This window comes from Phaseolus vulgaris, chromosome 5, assembly GCF_051622355.1.
Source record: "Phaseolus vulgaris cultivar YP4 chromosome 5, ASM5162235v1, whole genome shotgun sequence".
NCBI lineage: Eukaryota > Viridiplantae > Streptophyta > Magnoliopsida > Fabales > Fabaceae > Phaseolus > Phaseolus vulgaris.
Genome location: NC_143502.1, coordinates 14285992 through 14310671, shown reverse-complemented (window position 1 = coordinate 14310671; position 24680 = coordinate 14285992).

Genomic DNA, 24680 nt, shown 5'->3' with positions numbered 1-24680 from the left:
TGGTAGTTTTCCTCCTCTTGAAAGCAGGACCCTCCACAGAGTCCTCATCATCATCAGAGTTGATGAGCACCACCCCCTTGTTTTTCTCTAGGGGGCTGGAGGAGGAGAAGCCCTTATTGTGAACAAAGGAACAACCGCAATTGGAGCTGGAGAAGTGGGGTCAGGTACAGTATGTGGAGAAGCGAGAGCAGGTGTGGCATGTAGAGAAGCAGGGTTTGGAGTTGCTTGTGGCGAAACAGATGTTGGAGTGGCCTGAGCAGAGGGTGCAAGAGGAGCAGTAGGAGAGGCAGGCGAGGCAGGGTGTGCAGAGGTACCCGCCTTGCCAGTTGTGGCATTGTCGCGAACAGATAAGACTTCAACTAGTCTTGCCTGTTTCTCAGCGTTCAGCACCATGCCTACACCAAAGACGAATAGTTTAGAATGAAGTAAACATGAGAAATCAGAGAATTAGTACAAGTGTGAGTTAGCAGATAAAAGCATGACGATGTACGAAAGAGATTGAGAGCAGGTTCTTGTACCAATATAACCATCTAGCTCATCTGGGTTATATTCCTTTTTTATGAGCTCTACGGTGTCAAAGACGACTCCCAAGCTGGCCAGCAGCTGGCATACGTTCCGATCGGCAGAGGAGAGCTCATCCAAGCTCTTAACTTTTTTTGACTTCACTTCGCTCACCAATAGAGGGGAAAGCCATCTACGGTTGTGCGATCATGGTCAGAGCAGCACACCTTGAAGAATTTGCCCTTGAATCCTTTGTAGGATTATTGGAACAAGGTGAAGATGACCCTCCCCTTCACCCCGCTTCCCAGGGCTCTTGGCCTCGAAGAAGTGCAAAAAGATGTCTACAGAGGGGGGGTGGCCAAAGTAGCCGCAAAGGACGGAGAAGGCCCAGCTGTTGGGATGCAGCTGGGCAGGGGCAACGTTGAGTTCAGTAAGTAACTCCCTATCGAAGCGAGTGAAAGGGAGGCGCTGCCTAATGCGCTTGAAGACCGTTTAATAAAAGAAGAAAAAGGGTTCGCCGTTGTTGGCCCGGTTGTCTACGCACACGGGTTTGCCAGCAACGCAGGGGCGAACTGATATGTACGCGTCGTGGACCCTACCAAACGCCCTACCCACAAAGTTGGGCTCATTGTCCAAATGAGCCCTCCAATCGGCGATGGCTGTAATAGAAGAGGTCTTTGCGAGAAGCCTATCGGAGGCCCAAGGGTACGAAGTTTTGTAATTGACGCTAGGAGGAGGAGGGTTGGCTGTGATTTTCGATCTCGCCATGGTCAAAGAAGTTGGGAAAGAAAAGCAAAGGTTCAACAAATGGAGGCTATGGCGCGAAGCTAAGGAAAACCCAAAAAACCCTACCCACGCGGAAAAACTCAAAAAACAAGGGAACGAGGAAAATGCTGAGAAAAACGTAAATGCGAGAATCTAAACAGTCCCAGGAAGTCTATCAGTACATAAGATCAAGAGTAAAGATCAATCAATGCGTAAAAATCATACCTTTGATGGTTGATGAGCGAAAGTTTCGGTCTTTGTAAGAAGGAATCAAAGAAAGCTCGAGGAAGAAGATGAAGAGTGTAAGAACAAATGCAAGTGATGGAACAGTGCATGGAGCGCGAGTTTTGAAAGACTTAACGTAAACTTGAGAAGCGTAAGCGCCGTTAAGTCCCAACCGCACGATTAAGCCACATGTGCGTTGATCACAACATGAACAGGAAGGCGTCACTTCAGTGCACTATGTCTGTCCTATCACCGGAGGCCACGTAGGACGGTAGGGCGAGGCCATAGTCTCTTTGCTGAACAAGTTAGCAGCTTGAGACTGGGGGGCTTGTGTACCGTACGGTCCTCGGGTGTTGACCAGCCTCTGGCGTTGACCGGGTTCGGGCGTTGACCAAAGTCAACATAATGGGACCCCTGGAAAGCATAGCAGGTCAAAGAAGTGTCTCCTTATGCCACGGGTAGGGGTGACCGTGGAGGAGGCGGCATAGGAGCAGGGCGTGGAGGCCTCGGCACCTCAAACAATAATGATAGATAAAGAAAGGTGGTTTTCAAGCCACACCCCCAGTTACCAGTAGGGAGAGACCCAACTCACGAGGGACCCGTGCATGAGGTGTGGGGACGCGGCAGTACGCACCACCGTTGGAAAGCCACTGGGACAGACACGACCCATGGGAGGGTCACGTCCCAGAGGGTGATCCACATGCATAGCACATGAGGAAGGCAGGGAACTCCCAAGGCGGATAACTCAGAGAATGGGCGCATGAGTTGACACCCATGCAGTCACCCCCGCGCCAGTCGCACTACGGCAGGGAAGTCTTACACACTGCACGACCCTAAGTCTAGGCGTCAGTGTCGCTAAGACGCCCCCACAGAACGCTTAAGTCACAAATACACAGGAAGGCAAGGACACCAAAGGTATATAAGGTTAACAACAAACATAGTTAAGGTACGTTTTTTTACACAAGTTAACACATTTTACCAGAGGCTAGGATTTTCAGTTACAATTTTCAGTTATGCATTTCTCTGAACATTCAGCTTACGGTGTTCTGCGACGGGAAGTGTTTTGTTGTTTCTTGCCCAATAGCTGACTTGACCATCGGAGTGCAAACGGCCGCGAGGGCGCCATTTGTCTATCTGTTTCAGGTGTTCACGGCGGAGGAAGGAGAACGTTGGAACAGGAGCAAAGGGGTTCTTGAAGCACAGTTCGTAGAGACGCACGAAGGTGTTCGAGTCAACCGGCGGAAACAGGAACAGGAAAGCATCACTTCGGTGCACTGTACACGTCCCGTCACGCGAAGCCACGTAGGTCAACAGGGCGAGGCCATAATCTCTTTGCTGAACAAGTTAACAACTCGAGACTGGGGAGCTTGTGTACCGACCAGTCCTCGGACTCGGGCGTTGACCAAAGTCATGGTGGGGCCCCGAAGGCTGGGTCCATTGGAAGGTTGGCAGGACGGGCCAGAGTCTCGGTAGGCTCATGGATAAGGGGAGCCGAGGAGGGGCTGACATCAAGGCAGGGCGTGGAGGACGCGGGCCTCAGTAATCCAACAATAAAGATGGACCGAAAAAGGTGGTTTCCAAGCCACACTCCAGCAATCAGTAAGGGAGAGGCCTAGATCACTGTTCTGTCCGGTTGACTCGCCTCGCCGGATAACTCCAATGGCTACTCTGGCCCTTTTATCCTTACTTGAGAAACGTGCATTCTCCGCCAAGAAACTTCTCACCTACAAAGACAAAGGGGCGCCCTAGCGGCCATTTGCACTCCGACGCTCAAGTCAGTATTAGGGCAAAGAACACCAAATGTATAGAATAGTTTTAGTCTTAAAAACTGTGTACCTTACTAGGGTTCTTAGCGCCCCTTATATAGGTTGAAACTAGGGTTTACCTCTATTCTGTTACCAATGTCTAGGGTTCCTTGGAGAATGTCTTTGTGCCGCTATTGCGTAATCTTAGTGTATCTGGAACATGAACTTCCCATAGCTGGAGTGCAACGGATAAGAGAGTGGTCGCCTAGGTACCAATTTGTGCACCCAATATCCGGCGTCGTCTGTTTCGTGGGTGCCCTAAGTGTCCACGTGCCATGCATGCAACCTTCCTGGAAACCCTAATACTAATGGGCCCTTACGCCTCCTAGGATTATCAATGGTGATGCACCTTCATGTGTCATACACACCACGTGCATGGATCCCTCGTCCCTTAGACTTCCCACATATCTCTTGTCTTTAATTTTCATCTTTAACCAAATTATAGGGCCCACCTTACGGGGCTTTCCATTGCATCCCAGCGGCCGATGTTCGATCTTTTTCCTCTGCTGACGAGGTCCGAGATTGATCTCCAACATCGGGCTTAGGGTAGCAACCTCAAAGACTGGCTGACTCCCGGGTATGTGTCTGGGGCCCACTTCACGTGGCTCCCTTCCATTACCAAGTAACAGAGCGCGATGTCTGATGCCAGCCTCTGAGTCGATGACCGAGGACTGGTCAGGACACAAGTCCCCCAGTCTCGAACTGTAACTTGCTTAAGTGAAGAGACTAAGTGATCATACTGCGCGACCTTTCGTGGCACTGGGTAACGGGTGTGAACGGTACACCAAAGTGACATCCCATCGATTTCCGTGTAATCGTTGCAAACGTGTCGAGATCGATGGCTGGGACTTGTTGGCGCTTGAACTTCTTCGAGCACTGTTCAAAACATTTCAACCCTTACGCTCCCACCACCGTTTCATCACTTTCGCTTCCACAAGTTCCCACTTAGCTTTCTGCGCAGGAAAACGCTATATTCTCCTTCCTCCGAAGTTTGAGTTTTCAAACATCAATACCCGAAAGGTATGATTTTTATTCTTGTCGGTTGACGAGATTGCCTTCGTGCGTAGCTACGAGCTGCGTATCAAGGACTCCTTTGTCTTCGTTCCAATCTTCACCCTTCGCCGCCATGAATACCTGAAACAGAGAGACAAATGGGCGCCCTCGTGGCCATTTGCACTCCGACACTCAAGTCAGTAAGGGCAAAAAACACCATTGCACCTCCGTAACAGAACACCGTGTTCAGGAAGCGTGTAACTGAATCGTAACTAAATTTTCTCTCGTTCTCCGATTATTTGTGTGTAAAGTGTCAAAACGTACCTTAGTCTGCTAGCAACGAGAGCTTATATACCTTTCTGGTGCTTCTGCCACGTGTCTTCCTCTAACTTAAGCGTAACTTTGCGTGGGTGGCCTTACGACACTGTAACCCAACTTAGGGAAATCCCAGTGTGTAAGACTCCCTTCTCGAAGTGCAACTGATGCGGGATGATCACTTAGGTGTCAACTCATACGCCCAATATTAGAGGGATCATCCATACTGAGCGTACACTGCCTTCTCACGGCCCATGCATGTTGATCGCCCCTGGAACGAGACTCTAGCGAGTCGTATCGGTTCCAGTGGTTCTCTAGCGGTGGGGCGTACTGCCGCTTCCCTACACCTTTATGCATGGTCTTGGTGGTCTGGGCTTCTCTTATACTGGTAGCTGGGGTGTGGCCTTCTAGCCACCTTTTTGACTTGTCTTTCTCTTCGGGTGCCGAGGTCCGAGGACTCTTCGCCTTTCCTCCAAGCCGACACCTCCTCGGTCATCTTATATGTGAGCCTGACGAGGCTCCTTCTTAACCAATTGAACCCTCCTCGGGGGCCCCTTCCTTCGGGGGTCCCATGTTTACTTTGGTCAACGGTCAACGGTCGAGACCCGGACAGTACACAAGCCCCCCAGTCTTGAGCTGGCGACTTGTGCAGCGAAGAGACTAAGGCCACGCCCGGTCATCTCTCTGGGCCCACGACCTCTCATCCCCGTGGGCCCACGCCCGTTTATCTTTCTGGGGCCATGCCCGGTTATCCTACGTGGCACTTCATGCCTGATTGCCTTACGCGACACTCCACGATTGGACGTGTACTGTGCACTAAAGCTTTTCTCTGCCCACGTTTGAACAGTTGACACGTGGCTTCGATCCAACGGTTGAGTTTTAACGTCGTTTGCGCTTCATGTTTACATTAAGACACCCCAAAACACGCGCTCCATTTCATTGTTCCATCAAGCAACTTCTCTCACAAGCTTCTTCTACTTCCTCGCGATTCGCTGCACTTCATCTTCTTCAAGCTCAAGACTTTCCTCTGATCAACCATCAAAGGTAACATTTTGCTTCGATCATTGCTCTTATCATTCGATATTCTGCTCTATTGAACTGCCTGGGTCTGTTTAAATCTCTGTATTTCTCAGTTTCTCTGCATTTCTTCGTTCCCCTGTTTTTCTGAACTTTCTCGCGTGGGTAGGGTTTTCTGGGTTTTCCATAGTTTGACACAATAGCCCCCCTTGCTGAACCTTTGTCCTTTCTTTTTCTAGCTTCTTCGTCCATGGCGCGAACCAAGACCACTGCCAACCCACCACCTCCACTCGTAAACTACAGAGAGTCCTACTCTTGGGCCTCTGATAGGCTTCTTTTTTAGTCCTCAACCCTTACTTCGATTGAAGATTGGAAGGACCATCTCAAAAGCGAACCCGTAGGGAAAGCGTTTGGGAGGGACGACGATGCTTACATCTCCGTTCGCCCATGCGTCCCTGGTGAACCTGTCTGTGTGGACAATCGTTCCAACAACGGGGAACCCTTTTTCTTTTTCTATCAAACAGTATTCAAACGCGTAGGGCAACGTCTCCCCTTCAACAACTTCGAGAGGGAGCTACTCACGAAGTTGAATGTGGCGCCTACCCAGCTACACCCCAATAGTTGGGCCTTCATTAGGGCCTTCTCTCTTCTCATGGGGTACCTTGGCCTCTCCCCTTCAGTGGATGTCTTCATCCACTTCTTTGAAGCAAAAAGCCCTGGGAACAACCTCTGGGTGAGCCTTAGTGGCGTGACTGGGAGAGTGCTCTTCTCCCCCTTTCAACATTAGGGGGAAATTCTTCAGAGTGTGCGCCTCTGACCACGACTGCACAACTCTCGATGGCTTCCCTCTATACTGGGTGGAGGAGCTCAAGTTCAGCAAGGCTAAAACACTTGATGAGCTCTCCTTAGCTAGCCGCGAAACATGCCAGGTTTTGGCCAACCTGGGCATGATTTTCAACACTGCTGATCTTATCAAGCATGGGCGTGACCCTGCCGCCCTTGCCAAATACTTGGGTATAGGTTCCCTTCACCATTTCGTTTACCCACATACTCTGCATAACCGTCTTCTTCATCTTTAACTATGCATGCTTTAACTTGCTTTTTCCTGGTGCAACCATGGTGATGACCGAAGAGAAGTGCGTTAGGTTCGCTAGACTCTTGGCTCGTGGTGGTGCTGCCAGCAAGGCAGGTCCTTCCGCACCCCGTACTCCACCACCATGCCTTCAGCTGCAACAACCCCGACGACCCCCACCCCTGGCTCTCCAAAGGATGCCCCTAACTCCACAACTCCAATCGAAGCCATCCCTTGGGCCATGGTTAGAGTTGCCTCTCCCCAAGCCCCTTTGGGAGAGAACGAGGGTGTGGTGCACATTGAGTCCGACGAAGAGGAAGATTCTGTCGAGGGTCCTGCTTTTAAGAGGAGGAAGACGACTAGGGTGGCTACCTCCCACTCTTCTTCCGCCAAGCCCCCCAACGGTGCGCAAGACGAGCCCCCGAGGTCCCCCTCTCCTCCACCTCATCTTGCTCTCGAGGAGGCGGTGGGGACTTCGGCAGAGCCCGCTCTTGCAACCGCCCCTGAACTCCCCAGCGCCGTTCAACACTTCCTAAGGGGTTGGCGGCAGGCTAAAGCTGGAAACTTAATAATTGAAGATGCGCTGATCGAAAGCGTATTCTGCAGCCTCGGGAGCTATTTTGCTCAAATCCATGACCACCGGGAGCAAGCTACTAAGGAGAAACTAGCCATGGTTAACGAGGTGGCCAAACTGAAAAAAGAACTGGACCAACGCCAAGCCGTGGTGAGCGAGGAGGCCAAGCTGAAGGAAGAAATGGCTCGACTAGGACAACATTTCCTTACCAAAGAGACTGCCCTCAACGAAGAGCTGAGGGTGGTTCGTAATGCTGAATGTGAGGCCAATAGGAAACTTCACGAGCAAGGGCAGGAGTACGCCACTCTCTTGGGCAGGGTGGTGCCTTTGCGGGTGGAACTAGCTGAGCTGAAAGACACCCTTAAGGAGAAAGAAGGCAAGATAACCAACCTTGAGGGGCGATCGATGACCCGTGAAGTACTTCTGGGCAAAGTTGAGGGTGAGCTGGCCATCTGCCAACAACAGCTGAAGGAAGATTAAAGCCCTGGCTGCTCAAGCTGAAAAGGCTAAGGAGGTCGAGGCTGAGCTCTTAGCTGATGGCACAGAGGCCTATGGTGCTGGGTTTAAAGATGCCTTGGCTCAGGTGGCGTGCAAGCACCCTGAGGTAGACATTGCTTTCTTCACCCCGGACAACTATGTGGCTGATGGCAACATAGTGCCTCGTCTCCTTAATCAATCTTAGGCCTTCTGTTTTAATCTTGTAACCTCCTGAACACGTTTAACTTTTATGTCAACTTTTAACTTTATCTTTGAATATTTCTTACTTGCATCTTCCGCTTCACATGGCTACTCGTACTTTTTAACTTGTGTCTTTGCTAACAGCGCTTCCATGTCTAGCTTAGAACTTCTTGCTCTTTAACTTAAGTAGCACGCCATCCCAATCCCTTTTCTTTAACTTGCTTAGAACAAAATGCTAAGGTTGGGAGTGTGTGCGTACCTTTTAACTGTCCTCGCCATCGTCCCTTGCTTTGGTCGAGGAGTTCTTGCTTAGGACTTTATGTGTACCTTGCGGTCTCGAGGTGTCCAACCTCCGAGTGCGTAACTTGCCTTCTCATCGCTTAAGGGCGAGGAGGACTTCTCTTGGCCGAAGCCTACTGCTTACTCTTGGTGCCCATACTCGAGGAGAGGCCTGCTGGAAAGCAGTGCCGTTTCGTCCTCAGTATGTCTAAACACCGGGACGACAGTTGCGCTTGGTGCCCACGCCCGAGGAGAGGCCTGCTGGAAAGCAATACCGTTTCGTCCTCGGTGTGTCTAAACACCAAGGCAACCGGTCCTTATAACTTGCACTTGGATGCCCACGCCCGAGGAGAGGCTTGCCACCATGCAACGTCGTTTCGTCCTCGGTGTGTCTAAACATCAAGGCGATCGGTACCCTTGACATTACGCCCGGGGAGGAGGCGTCCCGAAGGAATCCATTAACTCCCGCCTGAGGTGTCCCTTCGTCTGGGTGATCCGATTCATTACTAGCCTCATCATCGCACGAGGGCGAGGAGGACTTTATCACTCACACTTGATGCCCACGCTCGAAGGAGGCGCCCCAAAGGAATTCGTTAACTCCTGCCCAGGGACAAGACGCCCGGGTTTTAACTGGGTTATACTTACCTTTCACACTCGACGCCCACGCCCGGAGAGTGCGCCCCCCGCCACTCCCCTTCGAGGTGTCAAAACGTTCGAGGTGGTTTGCGCGCTTGGTGCCCACGCCCAGAGGAGACATCCGCGCCTCTCCTACTGAGGTGTCTAAACACCAAGGCGACGGGTTCATTTCTCACTGAACTACGTCATCTCTTCTTAGCGTTTCTTTACATCGTAATAAAAAAAACTTAAGACAATGTATGCTCAAACTGATTTTTACTTGGGTGACCTCGTTAAAAAACCCCCGAAAGGGAAAAAGAGTGTCCCCTTGAACTGTACACTACATAGTTTTTAACTGAAATAAAACTTCAAATTTGCCGCATTCCAAGTGCGCGGGATGGGGCCTCCCTCCAGAGTCTCAAGCTTATACGACCCGTTTCCCCGAGCCTCGGTTACCCTGAAGGGCCCAGTCCACTTGGGAGACAACTTGTTTTCCAACTCATATGGATGAGCCTTCCGCATGACCAAGTCAGCCACTTGGAACTGTCGGGGCTTCACCTTGGAGCTGTACTGGTGCTCAACTCTTCTCTTCACGGCCTCAGCCTTTATCCTTGCCTCTTCTCTGGCTTCGTCCAACAGATCTAGATTCACCCTCCTCTCCTAGTTGGACTCTTCAGCCACAAAGCTCTGGAAACGCGACTATTAGAATGTATGGCTTTAAACTAGAGGGGGGGTGAATGGTTTAAAGAGGGATTTCGAAAACTTTAAGCCTTGAATGAAATTACTTCGAGAATATCTTGATTAAGAAATCAGTTTTTCAAAACACAATGCTAAAAGCACAACACCAGAAAAACAATCGGTTGTTTATACCATTTTACAAATATAAAAACTGAATTTAAAGAGTTAAGGGATAGAGAAAATGCATACAGAGATTTATACTGGTTCACTCTAAACCCAGAGCTACATCCAGTCTTCTCAGAAACCACTGAGGAATACCACTAAGCAATCAAACCTAGATCACTTACAACACAACCAAGAAAGTGACCTTGATCCCCTCAAGACACTCACTTCTCTTGGTCAACACACCAAAACTAAGAATGCTGATCTTGATCCCCTCAAGAACACACAACACTTCTCAGCAAACACACAAGGTTTCTTTCAACAGATACAAGGATTACACTTGTTACAGAACAAATCTGAAACCAATACAAGAGAAAATCCTAGCTCACACTCTTTGATCAAACTCAATCTCTAAGCAATCTCAACTCTTCAAAACTAATAAGTTCTCAAAACCTTAGAAAAACCCAAATCTGTTTTTCTATTTGTAAAACAAAGTTGTTTGTTATCAAATCTTAACAAACTATTCATTGCATTTAAAGATTGGTCAAAGCATTAAAAACTGGACCGTAAACAGTTGGAAAATCATTTAATGCTCGGTCAAAGCACAAAATAGTTTTCTGTTATTGTACCGTCCCGTATCCGGGCGTTGACTAAGTCAAGGTCAAAGTCAACGACTGGAGAGTCAAAGTCAACGCCAGGCGTCGCCTAGGTGGAGAGACGCCAAGTGCCAGCATCGCCAAGAGGAAGCGTCGCCAGGACAAGGCGTCGCCTAGGTGATGGCGTCGCCCAACCAGGGCGTCGCCAGATCAAACAGTGCTAAAGCAAGGCAATCACGGTGTGGTTCCCCGATACCCATGGGTAGGAAAGACCATGGAGGGAGCAACGCCGTGGGGAGGCCTCAGGTCCCGATAACCCGGGGCAGTGATAAAGAGAAGGAAAAGGTGGCTTCAAGGCCATAGTAATAGTACCAGAGTAGGGCAGCCTGACTCGTGAAGTACTCCTGCCGCCCCAGAGACGCCTGTGGGACAGATACGACTCAAGAGGAAGGTCACGCCCAGGGTAGCCGGGTGCAGGGTACAAGAGGAAGGCAGATACGCTCTCAAAGTAAGTGACTAGATAATTGGGGGCATGAGTTGGCACCCAAAAAGTCACCCCTAGCGTAGTAGCACTCACAAGCAGGAGGACTCACACGTAGAAACGTCCCCAGATGGGCAGAAACGCCCCAGATGGGGTCACGGCGTCGTGAGGACCTCCACGTGTACAACAGCCAGGCCAGAATAGAAACACCCTTTAGTCAGGTGCTAGGTAATTAAAGTCATTCAATACAGTTTCCCTTTCGAGCATTTAGGTGTTATAATGGCTCCCAAGCGTTTCAACGTCTTAAATGCGCTACGTTTTCTAATTAAATACGCTGATTGAGTGCGTTACATTTGTAATTAAAGGCGCTTTAAGGCGCTTTAAATGCTTGGGTAGTTTAAATAGCGCAGGGAATGTTGGAAAGAGGGTTGGAACTTTTGGCAAATTTACCATAACTCTCTAAGTTGCTTGCTCGTGCGTCAAGGTTACGAACAAGGGACTGGGGAATATTTTTGCCTGAGAGAGAGAACACAGACACTAGACACAGTTATTTTTACCACCTTCAGAGTGCCATACGCGGTGCTCAGAGATGGAGGTGAACAGTTTTGGTGTTTCTTGCTGGCTGACTTGAGCGTCGGAGTGCAAACGGCCGCTAGGGCGCCTCTTTGTCCCCTTTTTTGCAGGAACCCACAGGTAATCAGTGGGAAGGAGTCCCTAGCTGACGGTTTAGGTCGTGCACGAAGACGTCCCGGTCAACCGGACGGAACATTTGGCGCCCACCGTGGGGTCGATATAAAACATCAGTCCCATCACAAGTTCGAAGAAATCTACTAAGTCGCAGTAACGTTGGAGGAGGTTGGAGTGACAATGGCTCCCACCAGACGAAGTACAGCACGCGCAGCCCCAGCAGAGTTATCCATGCAACAGGTCCTGGAGATAATGAGGGGGCTGCAATAGGACATGGCGGAGTCGAAAATGGAACAGGAACGCATGCAGGCAGATCTCGATGCCACGCATGAGCGAAATGAAGAGCTCCACCGTGTAAATGAGGAGTTGCGCCAGGGCCTGAGAAATGATCGGAGGCGGCCTGGACATGACGAGATGGAGAACCATTCCCCACCAAGGGAGTTTTCCACCCCTTTCTCGCAGGAGATCCTAGATGCAGTAATCCCGAACACGTTCGCGGGGCCCAAGGTGATCTTCACCGGGATGGAGGACCCAGAGACGCACCTTGCCGCATTTCACACACAGATGGTCCTGGTAGGTGGTTCTGACGCTGCCAAGTGCAAGATCTTTATGAGCACCCTGACCGGGATGGCTATGGACTGGTTCATCAGCCTTCCAGATGGTCATATCACGTCTTTCCGCCAATTGTCACGATTGTTTAGGGAACAATACTTAGCAAACAAGGCCCCGCCGCCAGTCTCTTACGATCTGTTTGATGTGAAGCAGTATCAAGGGGAGACCATGAAGGAGTATATCAATCGCTTCGGGGCCCAGGTCGTGAAGGTTGGTACGACAGAGGAGCCTATGATCGTGTACGCATTTGTGAAAGGCGTATGCCCCGGTCCTTTTGGAGAATCCATCATCCGCAACCGCCCTAGGACTTTCGCTGAACTACGGCGTAGGGCGGTAGAACATATTGCTTCTAAAGGGGAGGTGTGTGTGAAGTGCACCAGCGCCGTGCTCTCACGCCCGAGGGGACCGGCGCGAGCTCAACCCGTCAGGGTCAATGAGACCACGACGGGAAGAAAGAAGCCAGAGGCGAGACGCCCCTACGAGGCTAGAAAACCCCAGCCCCGGGGTCCAGTAGGAGGGGATCGCCCGGCCAGAGAAAGAGCGAGACCGGCGAGGTACAACTTCGTGGTCGAGTTGAAGGATTTGATCGTCGTGCCTAACATAGTTGAGAGGCTGAGGCAACCGGCGAAGACCGACAAGGTGTTGGGGCCTCGTAAAGACTCTTGGTGCGAATTCCACGAGGCTTTCGGGCACCACATTGATAATTTCCTGTCGTTGGGCTACCAGCTAGATGAGCTGGTGAGGACTGGGATTTTGAAGGACTATGTCGCAGATCCCACAACGACCGCCACCTTGCCGCCGCCGGCGGAAGAACCAGCACACGAAATGCCTGTGCTTGGTGAGGTCCACACCATTGCTGGAGGTTTTTCTGGCGGGGGACCCACCGCCTCCCAGCGGAAGAAATACGCGAGGGGGGTAAATTCAATCGAAGAGAGGCTCTCGGGGGAGCCGTGGGAGTCGGATATCGTGTTCACGAGGAGAGACCTCCGGGATGTGGTACCCCATGACAACGACCCCGCTGTCATCTCAGTCGTCACAGCCGGAAGGAAGGTGCATAGAGTGCTTGTCGACTAAGGAAGTTCGGCAGACGTCATGTTTCTGTCGACCTTTAATAAGTTACGGCTGTCCCCCGATCTTTTGAGTCCCTATACGGGGTGCCTGTATGGGTTCGGGGATAACCAGGTGGAAGTCCGGGGGTACCTGGAGTTGAGGACTACGTTCACAGATGGAGAGGCCTCCCGTACCGAAAGCATCCGGTACCTGGTCGTGAACGCCAACTCCGCCTACAATATTTTGTTGGGCAGGCCGGCGTTAAACCGTCTGAACGCGGTGTCCTCCACACGCCACATGAAGATGAAGTTGTCGGACCTCAATGGCCAGGTGATAGTCATCAGGTCAGACCAGGAGGAGGCAAGGAAATGCTATGAGAACAGCCTGAAAACGAAGAGAGGCGTGTTCATGGTGTATGAACGTCCGCCGAACGCGGACACGACGATGATCGAGGCGACGCCCGCTGGGTTGACGCCTAAAGAGGCCATAGCGGAGAGGGCGATGCCCGAAGCAGATGCGCCTATGAAGGAAGGCCCTGACGACGCGACGCCCGTGGAAGAGGCGGCGCCCGTCGAAGATGATAGCAGGGAACAGCCCGCGGCTAACGCCGTAGAAAGGGAGATTGGCGGCAGAACTTTCAAGTTAGAAAGTTCGCTGAGCCCGTAAGAACAGGAAGGGGTGGCGGAAGTGATTTCACGCCACCTGGATGCCTTCGCATGGTCCGCCTCGGATATGCCAGGCATCGACCCCGATTTCCTGTGTCACCACCTCAGCATGGACGCCACGGTCCGCCCCGTGCGTCAGAGGAGGAGAAAATTCAATGAGGAACGACAGCAGGTGGTGAAAGACGAAACGCAGAAGCTGCTGAGTGCTGGCCACATTAGGGAGATTCAATACCCTGAGTGGCTCGCCAACGTCATCTTGGTGAAAAAGGCCAACGGAAAGTGGAGGATGTGTGTTGACTTCACGGACCTGAACAAGGCATGCCCAAAGGACTTGTATCCGCTGCCCAGCATCGACGCCTTGGTAGATAGTGCGTCCGGCAGCAAGGTGCTGAGTTTCCTGGACGCCTTTTCAGGGTACAACCAAATCAAGATGCACCCAAGAGACGAGAGCAAGATTACATTCATGACTGAGACCTGCAGTTACTGCTATAAGGTGATGCCTTTTGGGCTGAAGAATACGGGCGCCACGTACCAAAGGTTAATGGACAAGGTCCTGGCGCCAATGCTCGGGAGGAATGTGTACGCCTATGTAGACGACATGGTGGTGGCGTCGCAGAATAGGGCGCAGCACATGGCGGACCTGGAGGAGTTGTTCGCCACAATATCCAAGTACCGCCTCAAGTTAAACCCTGAGAAGTGTGTTTTCGGGGTAGAGGCCGGTAAGTTCTTGGGTTTTATGCTCACAGAGAGGGGGATAGAGGCGAACCCCGACAAATGCGCGGCGATTATCGCCATGCGGAGCCCGACGTCGGTAAAGGAGGTGCAACAGCTGACAGGGCGGATGGCGGCGCTCTCGAGGTTTGTTTCCGCCGGAGGAGAGAAGGGGCACCCATATTTCCAGTGCCTCAAGAGAAACAGTCGCTTTGCATAGACTGATGAATGCGAAGCGGCTTTCATTAAGCTGAAGGAGTACCTGGCGACGCCACCGGTCCTCTGCAACCGGTAGCGGGCGTGCCCCTCAGGCTATATTTTACTGTAACGGAGCGGGCCATCAGTTCCGTGTTAGTCCAAGAGCAGGACCAGAGTCAGAAGCCCATCTATTTCGTAAGCAAGGCCTTACAGGGAGCTGAGACGAGGTACCAAGTGCTAGAGAAGGCGGCGCTGGCGGTAGTATTTTCTGCCAGGAGGCTCCGTCATTACTTCCACAGCTTTACGGTGGTGGTGATGACCAACCTCCCTATACAGAAAGTGCTGCAGAAGCCGGATGTGGCGGGAAGAATGGTGCGCTGGGCGGTAGAACTGTCAGAATTCGACATCCAGTATGAGCCTAGAGGATCCATCAAAGGGCAGGTGTACGCAGATTTTATAGCGGAACTTTCGCCCGGAGGTGAGCAAGAGGTGGAAATGAGTTTGCAGTGGCTGCTCTCAGTTGATGGCTCTTCCAACCAACAAGGAAGCGGTGCGGGAATAGTCTTGGAGGGACCCGACGACATACTGATCGAACAGGCCCTGCGCTTCGCCTTCAAGGCAAGTAACAATCAGGCAGAATATGAAGCCCTGATAGCAGGAATGCTCCTGGCCAAGGAGATGGGCGCACAGAACCTCCTGGTGAAGAGCGACTCCCAGCTGATTACGGGGCAGGTGTCGGGTGAGTTCCAGGCGAAGGACCCACAGATGGCGGCGTATCTGAAATACGTCCAGTTGTTGAAAGGAGCATTCAACGCTCTTGAGCTGATACATGTCCCGAGGGAGCAGAATGCCAGAGCTAACCTGCTTGCAAAGCTGGCCAGCTCAGGCAAGGGGGGTAGACAGAGGACAGTGATCCAGGAGACTCTCAAAGCTCCGCGTAGATTCGTGGAAGACAACAGGGTGGATGTCCTCTAGATTTATACATCAAGGGGAAGGGCGAGGAGTCATTGCTCTTTGACCCAAGATACGCAGAGGGCGCCCCGTATCAGCATGTACGCGAGTGTGCCTGAGGAAGAGCAGATGCAGGTATGCGTTCTGGCCAGGGGAGACACCTGGATGACGCCCTACAAGCGATACCTGGCGGATGGGGCTCTCCCAGTGGAGCCTGAAGAAGGTAAAAGAGTCAAAAGAAATGCCGCAAGATATACTTTGGTGGATGGGGTGCTGTTCAGGCACGGTTTCACTCACCCTATCCTAACATGCGTCAGTGGCGATGAGTGCACCAGGATAATGGCGGAACTACACGAAGGCATCTGCGGGAGCCACGTAGGGGCAAGATCCTTAGCCTCCAAGGTAATACGCGCAGGTTTCTTCTAGCCAACAGTGAAAGAGGACTGCGCACGGCACGCCCAGCGGTGTAGGCAATGCCAAAAGCACGCCGACTGGCACAAGGCGCCGCCAGAAGAGTTGCGATCCATATACAGCCCGTGGCCTTTCCATACATGGGGAATCGACATCCTGGGCCCTTTCCCATTGGCGATCAGGCAGATGAAGTATTTGATCGTTGCCATCGAATACTTCACCAAATGGATAGAGGCAGAGCCCGTGGCACAAATCACACCGCACAAAGTACAACATTTTGTGTGGAAGAACATTGTGTGCCGTTTTGGCGTACCTAGGCGGTTGATATCCGACAACGAAACCCAGTTCGCCAGTCAACAGTTGAGAAACCTATGTGCTGAGGTAGGCATTAAACAGGTGTTTGCATCAGTTGAGCACCCTCAGACTAATGGGCAGGTAGAATCGGCAAACAGAGTTCTGCTGAGGGGGTTAAAAAGAAGGTTAGAGAAAGCCAAAGGGGCGTGGGCGGAAGAGGTACCAAGGATCGTATGGGCATATCACACCACGCCCCAATCCTCTACTATGGAGACGCCTTTCAGTTTGGTTTACGGGTCGGACGCGATGATCCCGGTAGAAATACATGAGAGCTCGCCACGTTTTCAAAACTTTGTGGCGGAGGAATCCAATGAAGAGAGGCGGGTAAACCTGGATCTGCTAGACGAGGCCAGGGAAGAAGCTAGAATAAAAGCTGAAGCGACGAAGAGAAGAGTAGAGCGGCAATATAGCTCTAAGGTAAAGTCGCGACAGTTTCAGGTCGGCGACCTAGTGATGAGGAAAGCTCACCCATATGAGTTGGAGAATAAGCTGTCTCCCAAGTGGACCGGACCCTTCAGAGTTACTGAGGCTAAGGGCAACGGTTCGTACAACCTGGAAACTTTAGATGGAGGTCCTATCCTGATGGCATTTTCATGAAGTTCTTCTTGAATCAATGTAGAGTATGGGGCAGAAGCAATGAATGAGAGTGAGCAAGATCCTCCTAAGAGTGGTGTTGATCTTGTAGGTGCATGATAGGTATGGGTATTGAGTGGTTCGGCCAGCTCAAGGGAAAAGATGAAGGAATTGAAGTTTAGAGCCTAGGGTTCTAGGGAGAAGCAAAGTTGAGCACAAATGGGCAGCATAACTTTACTCACAATAAACTTGAAAATACAAGGTGTAGGCTCCTCCTTTTATAGGCTAAGGAGGACCATAATGCAACCCTAATGCTAGCCAAATGAAATGTAAATGTGAAGCACATGGGTGCACATGGCACATGGGTGCACAAATGAGCACATGGGGAGGGGTGTGTCTAGTTTTTATGCTCACCCCCCCCCCCTCCATGGTCTTTCTAGAATGTTCACACAAATATGCTTTCTACACTACTCTAATTACTAAGCACCCCTAATGGGCCTTTATGTAACAATTACAAAGGTCTTCTCTTCCCAAAACCGTAGCTTTGACCCATGTGTATGTGAAGCTAGATGGTCTAGAAGGAATCCTCATCATGGCCTAGACGCTCCTCTTCATGGGCTAGACGCTCCTTTTTGAGTCTAGACGCTCCTCATCATAGGCTAGACCGTCTAGTCTTGGAGGCTTGGCTTTCATCGTGTGGTGAGCTTGGGCCCTCCTCCATCATCCCCTCCCTCTTGAAAAGGATTTGTCCTCAAATCCAAAGCTTTTTCTTCAACTAGGGGGATGGTTGTGGCTGGATGGTGTCCATCATCTCCTCCTTCGGGAAAAGATCTATCCTCAGATCTACAGACTTGATCTCGGATAGCAACCTTTTGCTTCGCCAAAGCTTGTCCTCCTGGATCAAACGTCCACCTATAGAAATAATCAAATAAGGCATAGGTGTTAGTTTGCAAATTAATTTTACTAGGTTGCCATTTTTGCTTTTCTTTTGGTTCTGGCAACCTTGGACAAAGTTTCTCTTTTAATGGTTGTGTGTGGTCTCTAATCATCTTATGTATTTTAAAAGGTTCATTTGTGGTTACTTTCTCTTTAGGCATAAATCCTATAGAAGATGGTAACAACTTAAAAGGAGAAAGATGATTGAACCCACACATAACTTTAAAAGTAGAAATATAAGTAGTTTTGTGAACTACTTTATGGTATGTTTGCTCACCTCTAGAGTTGTGTGTGCACTTCATGATTATTCTAGGCATAGTAGAAAGAGCTAGATTTTCAAATATATTTTGACCATGCGTTTGAGGATGATAAGAATTTAAAGTGTGCAATTTAGTTGCAAGTTTTCCAAAGGAAATCCTCAAATCATGGTTTGCGAAATTTGGAACTCTATTCAACACTATGCTTGAAGATAAACCATGAAGATGTATCACTTCTCTAGATAAGAGTTTATCCATAACCATGAAGATTGAATCACAACCTTTTGTTGTCCTAGGGAGTTTTAATAGGAAATTTATATCTTCCCAAGGATCATTTGCAAAAGGTGAAGGAGTATAGAGTTTATGAGACATTGCCTTGGGCGTATTTTGAAAACAAGAATTGTACCTAAGGTAATGTCTTTGAACTTCTTTTCTCATGGGGGACAAAAGTTTTCCTTTTAAAAGCTCTAGAGTTTTATCAACTCTAATTTGTCCCATGAGTTCTCCTTCATGAAGACTTTTTCTCTTATGTGTAAGGATAGTCTCGTTGTGACAACCATTGTTTATAAGGATTTGTACACTTTGCAATGGTTGTCTCAATAAGACATGACAAGTTTCTTTAGGCACTACTTCACATAAAAAATTGTTTTTGTAGATGCTTATAAAAAACTTGACATTCACTTGGTGATATCCTAGCACATATGAGAAATAATCTATTTCATTTTTATCTATGCAAGCTTCTTTTAAAGACTCTTCTTTTTCACTTAGGCTTGCAAGTGTTCCTTTACAAAAGGTAAGGCTTTGAGGTTGTTCAACAAGACACATATTTTCAAAGGTATTTTTAAATCTTTGGTCTTTTTGAATGACCTTGTGGGAAGGAACACTCTTCTCCCACGCCTTTTGTTCTTCAAGGGTCTTCTCATGCTTTTATTTTTCTTCTTTTTCTTTAGCTTCCCTTTCGACTTCCCCTCTCTTCTTTTGTATTTTTCTTTCTTTTCTTTCTTTATGGGAAGCAAACAATTTTTCTACCCTCATTTCCCAATCTAGGCAAGCTTCTATATTTTCTTTTCCATGGAAATGGGGTTGGTCTACCCTAACCTCTCTTGGGTTTTCTTGTTCTTTTCTATCTCCTCTATGTCTTCTAGGGGGTGCTTGATAATAATCATTTACTCTAATGCTTCCCTCCCCAAAAGAATCATGATCTTTAGAGATATATGCATGAGAAGGTAATTTTTTTAGAATGTGAGACTTCTTATCCTTTGCTTTAGTCAAAACATTAAGTTTAGTCTCACTCTCCAATTGTCTATATGCAATTGATTGCACAGTTTGTGAAACTTCTTTCAAAAGAGTTTTTAAAGATTTTAATTCACTTCCAATAGACTTTGTAGAATGAGAAGAAGAAGACATGGCTAAAGCTTTGTGTATATAGGTGTTTTACTTTGAGAAAGTTTAGGAAAGTTAAAGAAGGTAGTTTTCCAGGTAAGGGAGGTGAGTCACAAAGGACTACTTAAATACCAAGCCTTTTCCTTGCCAAAAACTATCCTCCAATATCTTCACACAAGACTTTCTCTTAGTGAAACACTTAGAACACAAATAAGTTGAGAAATCAATTTTTTTTTTCAATGCAAGAAAACAATGCAAGCTACTAATCAACAAAGCTAGTCGGTTTAACACAAACTTAACAAAATAACCATGCAAAGCGTCACTTAACTAAGCAAAAGAAAAGGCAATTACAAACAAGTAACAATTACTAATCAAGAATGCTATACTATTCGGCCCTAGGTGAGGCTTCTTGGACACTTTGAGCCCTTGAAGACACACTCACCGTCTAAACGTAATTAACAAGGTAATTAACAATAAACCAAGTTGCAAAGGAAATAAGAGAACTCCCTTTGTTGATCCTCTTTTGGTTAGTGCACTTCCTTGTTGTCTTTGCTTGTTGATCTTCCAAGTGTTTGTAGTGTTTTCTCAAGAATGCTTGTTTCGGCTTTGGCCTTGTCTTCTCCTTAGAATGATGGCCTTTAATCCTCCAATTTCCAGCACCTAGCAAAGGGCTAAACCTTAACCAAATCAAGTTCCCATTCACATAAGCACCAAAGAAGAATTAAATTCCAGCACCCAAATTAGAGGTCAAAGAACAAAAGCAAGAAACAAATTTAATTGAATAAAACAGTACCACCAAAAGGATTTAGATTGTGACAACTAGAAAGAGAGTCAATTAAGTAAAGCAAACAAATAAAGGTACTCAATTAAAGGTTGGCACACAAAAGAATTCCTAAAGAAAAGCACTAGATTAGATGACCAAATAAAAAAACAGCACCACTGGAAAATGTTGTGGGCCAGAAAACGTGTTTGTTCCCCGATTTATGCTGAGCTTTATTTTTAGAATTTGGCTCTGAAATTTGTTATGCAAGATATTCAGGATCTTATCTAAAATCTGGCTTTGGATTCACTCAAAACGGATGCACCATTTTTTTTTAATAAATTTTGCAAAATTGGTGTTCGGTTAGGCCAGCTGGAGCGCTTCAGATTTGACTCTGATCTTAAAAGATTTATCATTTTTTTTCTGTTGCTTCTTTTGACCTAATTATTTTTTTGTCCTTTCTATAACACTTTAAACTTGCATTTTCCAGAGAATCAAAATTTTCCTATGGGTGGAAATATTTTTCTGGGTTAAAACAGCCAAAACAGAGAAGGTGTAAACAGGGGAACCTGAAAACTGGAAACAAAAACAGCAAGATACCAAAGTTTAGACACAATGGAAATTTGTGAAATAGAATTGTGTATGATCTAAACACAATATGAACTCAAACTAAAGATTAAAAAGGCACCAAAGGAGCAAAGAACAACAGATTCAAGCAAATAAAGAGACCCAAAATCAAGAAACAATTAAGCCAAATAAAAGGACTACTATGAATTGTTGACAATATGGATGAACATGACTTGACAAAACATGTATAGATTCAGAAAATTAAAGACTCAAAGCATAATATGAACCAAAATAATGAAAGCAATAAAGACTCAAAGCCTAAAAGAAAATAGCAACACAAAGGTGTATGGAATCCTATCACAAATTGCACAAGAACTTGTTCAAGATCAAATGAACAAGAGTGCTTCGGTTGGATCTTCCACAAAGCACACCAAGAACAAATTAAAATGTAAAAAACAGCAAGACAAGTAAGGAATGTAAATGACAAAATGAAATAAAGAAGAACTAAAATTGAAAAGACAAGGAGCTACTCATCTTGAAGAACCAAAGCTCATGATACCAAATGATGGCATTTCATGAAGTTCTTCTTGAATCAATGTAGAGTATGGGGCGGAAGCAATGAATGAGAGTGAGCAAGATCCTCCTAAGAGTGGTGTTGATCTTGTAGGTGCATGATAGGTATGGGTATTGAGTGGTTCGGCCAGCTCAAGGGAAAAGATGAAGGAATTGAAGTTTAGAGCCTAGGGTTCTAGGGAGAAGCAAAGTTGAGCACAAATGGGCAGCATAACTTTACTCACAATAAACTTGAAAATACAAGGTGTAGGCTCCTCCTTTTATAGGCTAAGGAGGACCATAATGCAACCCTAATGCTAGCCAAATGAAATGTAAATGTGAAGCACATGGGTGCACATGGCACATGGGTGCACAAATGAGCACATGGGGAGGGGTGTGTCTAGTTTTTATGCTCACCCCCCCCCCCCCCCCTCCATGGTCTTTCTAGAATGTTCACACAAATATGCTTTCTACACTACTCTAATTACTAAGCACCCCTAATGGGCCTTTATGTAACAATTACAAAGGTCTTCTCTTCCCAAAACCGTAGCTTTGACCCATGTGTATGTGAAGCTAGATGGTCTAGAAGGAATCCTCATCATGGCCTAGACGCTCCTTATGTAGCCGCTCCTCATCATGGCCTAGACGCTCCTCTTCATGGGCTAGACGCTCCTTTTTTAGTCTAGACGCTCCTCATCATAGGCTAGACCGTCTAGTCTTGGAGGCTTGGCTTTCATCGTGTGGTGAGTTTGGGCCCTCCTCCATCATCCCCGCGCAGTTGGAATGCAGCCAACCTAAAATTTTATTTCAGTTGACTTATGTAAGCAGTTATGTAACAATTTAGTTGAAGGGGACGCTCTTTTTCCCTCTCGGGGGTTTTTTAATGAAAGCGCACAATATGCGAAATATATGCAGAGTAAAGTGACGTCGCAAAAATCAATTGATATAGAAAAAGTTGGTGTTACAAGCAATGTTCAATACAATGGAAGTAGCCCAAATGGGGCGAATATTACAACTCATGCAAGTCACAAAAGAGCCACTTTTCAGTGGTCATCAGAATCAGCACTGGAGGAAGGCGAAGCCCCTTTCCCAGCACGCAGAGCTCGAGTAAGTCGTGTCCTCCTTTCTTGGTTTATTTTCGAACCTGCACCAAGGGAGATAAATGTGTCAGAGATACCATGAGGCAAGACATGCACGTACAGAAAACAACAAAGGACGGAGTTTCTAGGGCAGCGACTCTTACATATGTACTTTTCGAGAGCCCCAGCGTTGAACTCCAGGCTGATCAAAGTGGCAGAGTCAAAACCTCCCGCCTCAGCAAGAATCCGGCAAGCTATTTGATCACTTGGAGCCAGCTTCTTGAAGGGTTTGGTTTTGAGGGCCCTCGTCTCTCTCACCCAGTACAGCGGAAACCCATCGAGAGCGTCGGGAACAAGGTCAGTACGGCAGATCTTGAAGAACCGGCCTTTCCACCCAGAGAACGAGCTTTGGAAGGGTGTGAAGAGAACTCTCCCGGGTACATTACTGAGAGTTACCCAGAGGTTGTGTCTCTGCCTCTTCACCTCAAAGAAGTGAAGAAAGAGGTCAACCGAGGGTGCACAACCCAGAAACCCGAAGAGAATGTCGAAGGCTTTGACAAAGGCCCAGCTGTTGGGGTATAACTGGGCCGGAGCAACGTTGATCTCCGACAGCAGTTCCTTCTCGAACTAGGAGAAGGGTAGGCGCACTCCGATGGTCTTGAACACCACCTGGCCCGTTCGTCTCCACATACTGGCTCCCCTAGAGTGCAAGGGAGCACAGCGATGTCGTCGTCATGCCTCCTCGCGAAGGCCCGATGGTCATAAGAACACGAATTCCCTTTGTGCTCCCTTATGGCCCTGGTAGCAAGTAAGCATGAACACTCATCAAGAAGTTCACTCGAAGCCCAGTGGTACAAGTCCTTGGGACTGACCCTGGAGGAAGCAGCATGAGAAGACATTCTTTAACAAGATCAGGGAGTGTCAAGGGTGTAGGGACTGCCGGAAATGCAAGAGTCGAGCGAGGGGAGCGAATGCTGGAACAACCCTTCGTGAGAAAAGAAAGGGTGCAAGAAGAGAGAACGTAAGTAGGTTATGAAGAGTGGGAAAATGATGAGGATAGTTTCAGAGTTTGAAGAGTTAAATAAAGCGGTTAGAGCGCCAAACGACGCGAATGGATGCACCGCACGATCGAGCCACGTGACAGCAGATGGAACGGTGGCCCTGGCACCCCTGGTTAAGCTCAGAACACGTCGTATCAATGGAAACAAACGTCCGGTGGCAGGCTGTTCACAACAAGAAGTATGATGGAAGAGTCCCCTTACCAAAGTAGGTGGTCAGGGCGTGAGCATTGTACTCGCTAGCTACAAGCTTCAAGGTATCAAAAACGATCCCCAACCCGGCCAAGGCTTTGCTTACCTCCCTATCGGCGGGAGATAGCTCTTCCAGGGTTTTGGCCCTGAGCAGTTTAGGGCGCTCTGTCCAGTAAAGGGGGAAGCCATCCAAAGCTGTGGGATTGTGCTTGGTGCTGCACACCCTGAAGAACTTCCCTTTCCAGTTCTTGTAAGAATTTTGGAAGAGGGAGAGGAGGATCCTGCCCGCGATCCCGGAAAAGCTTACCCAGAAGCTTTTCCCCTGCTTTTTCACCTCAAAGAAATGCAGGAAGACATCTACAGAAGGGGGGATACCTAGGTGTCCGCAAAGAATTTGAAAACCCCTCACGAATGCCCAGCTGTTGGGATGGAGCTGGGCGGGGGCAGTATTGATTTCAGTGAGGAGTTCCCGTTCAAAGGGGGTGAACGGGAGACGTACTCCTACGCGTTTGAACACGGTCTGGTACATGAAGAAGAAGGGTTTCCCCTTTCTAGGTCTGTCGTCCAAACAAACAGGTTCTCCAGGCCTGCCGGGACAGACGGATATGTGGGCGTCGTGTGTGCGGCAGAAGGCGTTAAAGTTGTACAAATGGGGATCCCCACGATGAGCTTCCAGGTCCTGGAAGGAAGTCAGGCTGGTGCATTCGCTCAGGAGCTCGTCGGGGGCCCATGGGTAGAAGGCTTTGTAGTTGGACTTGGGGGTCGTGGGGGAGGAATCAGGCTCCGCGTTCGCGCGCGTCATGGTGTAAATAAATAGCTGGAGAAAGAAGAGAGGAAAAAGGGTTTAGCAAGTGTAGCCATGGCAGGAAGGGGAGAGAGCCCCAGGAAACACCACCCACGCGAGAAAACCCAGAGGAGGAAGGAGAAG